At 39.6% G+C, this 3,348-nt stretch overlaps 1 pseudogene; it reads left to right on the forward strand.

Annotated features, from left to right (window-relative positions):
• Window positions 1-599: 599 nt before the first annotated feature.
• LOC107301820 lies at window positions 600-3,341 on the forward strand (annotated as a pseudogene).
• The last annotated feature ends 7 nt before the right edge of the window (window positions 3,342-3,348 follow it).

Genomic DNA, 3,348 nt, shown 5'->3' on the forward strand with positions numbered 1-3,348 from the left:
CGGAAAGTAAGGAGATCCGGAATCATCCGGATCTCGGGGGGCAGTTCGTTCCAGAGGGTGGGGGCACCCACAGAGAAGGCCCTCCCCCTGGGGGTCGCCAGCCGACATTGCTTGGCCGACGGCACCCTGAGGAGGCCCGCTCTGTGGGAGCTTACCGGTCTTTGGGAGGGAATCTGTGGCAGAAGGCGGTCTCGGAGGTCGCCAGGTCCGATGCCATGGAGCGCTTTAAAGGTGGTAACTAACACCTTAAAGCGCACCCGGAAGACCACTGGTAACCAGTGCAGCTCACGCAGCAGCGGTGTTACATGGGAGCGACGAGTCCCTCCCAACACCGCCCGCGCGTTTACAGTACATATATTTTACATTAAATTTCAACCAGTGCTCAGCATTACAGTGCAAGTCATTTTTTTTCTTTTAATCACTATTCCTATTGCTACATTTCCATGTTTTGTAATCAAATACCTACTGAATTTTATATTATGGGATATAACATTGATGTTAATATCGATCCATCAACTTTGGGCTTTGGTTGTATTTTCAAACGCTTAGATATAATGGCCACTCTTTTTGAATAGTACATTAAAACGCAGACAGCCCTGATGGTCTTTACTTTCTTTCTCTCGCGCATATAGGATGTGACTCTGATTGACATTCTCTGGAGACAAGACATAGATCTTGGAGCAAGGCGTGAAGTTTTTGATTTCAGCCAAAGAAAGAAGGAATATGAACTTGAGAAGCAGAAAAAGCTTGAAAGTGAGAGAGAAGAACAGCTTCAGAAAGAGCAAGAAAAGGCCTTCCTGGCCCAGTTGCATCTGGATGAGGAAACCGGGGAATATGTTCCTATCCAACCAGCTCAAGCTGTTGAATCTGGAAATTCTGCCATATCCAACAATTATTCACAGGTATAAGCTGTAAACATAGAACCTCTTTTTGTTCTTATGGACTAGAACACCGTATTCCCTCTTCCTTGTTTCTTTCACCCTGGTTGCTATGGGTGTCTTCGATGAATCCGCATTTAACACAATTGTAACTTTCTGTGTTTCTTACCCAGAGTGTACATATTTCCAAACAAGATGCAGATGTTCTCTTTGACGACTACATGCAGATTTTAGCAGAGACATTTTCATTTGGAGACGAGAGTGAGGTAAATATTCACCACTTTGACAGTCTTTATGGACTTAACTGCATCTCTTTCCTTGTTACTTTTTACATCCCTCTTAATACTGTGAGCCGCAGATTTGACGATATACATCTTTTCATGCTAATGTTTAAGGCTCCAAGCACAGGTATATCAATGATCTCTTTCATATATTCTAGATTTCTCCAGCTGAATTTCGACAAGTGGCACCTTTGGAAATGGCTGCCAATCAGGTCTTTGTTGAATCTAACCCTATGCAGCGGCTTGACTCATCTGTACTTCAGTCTACGATTCCAGAATTATTAGATACAAAAGTGGAGAACACACAAGATATAGAACAAGTGTGGGAAGAACTCCTGTCTATTCCAGAACTGCAGGTAATATTTGCTGTCGGTGTTTGGCTATGTATTTTGGACAGATATTTTGGTAAAAGGAAAAATTACCGTTGACATTTTTGTCTTCTCGGTCAATTCTCTCCCACATCACTCTGCATAGGATAATTCAGTGGGAGAAAAAAAAGAAACGTCACCAAATAACAACTTGACAGTGTTCTAACAGCTGTGAACTACTTAACTTGCAACCAAGATTTATTTGTAGTGCAAATGAAATAATATTTGTTTTCTAGAGAGAATTTGTACTATAAAGAGTAAAGCCCTAACTTGCATTACAGTCCTAAAGCTAGTTTGCTTGCAAATGGATTGAAAGTCTAGTTGGTTATTTTTATTGGGAGAGAAATCTTGCTATTTAATATCCTTTTGATAATTGGGGAGGTTGTTTTTTTTTTTTAAAAAAAAAAATCTTGCTCATATCAGTTTTATCCATAATTGCATAGGAAGAGTAAGCCTGCTTTTTCTTAAAAATAAACAGAATCCTCAGTTTGGTACTCCCAAAATCCAATTATTTGCAAGCTCATCAGAGACATTAAAATATTTTAAAAGCCTAAATTTTTTCATATGTCACGGATTTTGTTTTTTGAGAAACGACACTTTGTAAATCTAGAGTAACAATAATGAAAAGGAGCAGGAATTTATAAACAAAACATAAATTATTTTACCCTGAATGCAGGGAAAACAGAAATTTCTCAAACAGAAGTTGATTCTTGAGGAAAGAAACCTGGTAGGTCTACATTTATTTATATTGAAAGGCCATACCACTCAATCCTACAAAAGGAATGGTTCCGTTCCTGTTATGAGGAACAGCATCAACTCTTGCAAACTCTTACATTTAAGCAAATTTCTTGAGTTAGGCAACTGATTCAAATACAAGTTGAATGACCGAAGGGTCAATAAGTTGTAGTTTCAAGGTTCTGATGCATTTCATCCCCTTCTCACTATTCACATTTCCTTTTTGAAATTGTCAGTGGAGAAAGAGGAGGAGGGGGGGGTACTAATTACTTGCATCTCTCTCCCCCTCCTTATTTCTCTTGCTTGATGTTTGTCTCACCAGGTTTTCTAGTCTCATAGTATGTAAAAAGGTGACAGTGAAGACTACAGTGTCCATGTGTGTGGCACAAGATTACCCATAAATACTGCCTCCCTAGCTCCAGAGATGCATCACCTGCTCAGAAACTGCTAATGTGTAAAACACGGTTAGGGAGATCGTCCTTCTCAGAGGTCCTCCCCAAGATGTCATTTTTCATGTGACAGAAATGTTAAACAGATGGAAAGGAATCGTATAATTACTCTGAATTACATTTAAATCGGATTAAACCAAAGCTTAGTTTCTAGGCTGCATTTTAAAATTGCTAAATTGCTAAATTGCTAGGCTGCATTCTAAAACTGCTAAAAATTCTAGTGTGGCTTTCAGACCAGTACAAACTCTAAAATGAAATACATAAGATTATCGTGTAAGTTTTATTGAACATTTTTGGAACTTTTCTTTCTACAGTGTCTTAATATACAAAATGACAGTCTCGCCGATGTAACATCAAGCCCATTTGCTGTAAATACCACTTCAGAGGCAGCCGATAACTTTACTTTCTACAATTCAATATCGGCCATGGAGAAAGAAGTTGTTAACTGCAGTCAAGACTTCCTGAAACCTTTGGAGGATCCCTATTCCAGCCTAGGGTTGCCAGAAGATTCTAGTCAACGTAGCACTGATTTCTGTGAGGATTTCTATTCCTTTATTGATGTGAAGATGGACACCAGAGCGGCTACTCCACCATCTCATTTTGTGGATCAGGCAATTGCTGGCTTTTTAAGTGAACC

The sequence above is a fragment of the Protobothrops mucrosquamatus genome, unplaced genomic scaffold, assembly GCF_001527695.2.
Source record: "Protobothrops mucrosquamatus isolate PMUCROS unplaced genomic scaffold, P.Mucros_1.0 scaffold17476, whole genome shotgun sequence".
Taxonomy (NCBI): Eukaryota; Metazoa; Chordata; class Lepidosauria; order Squamata; family Viperidae; genus Protobothrops; species Protobothrops mucrosquamatus.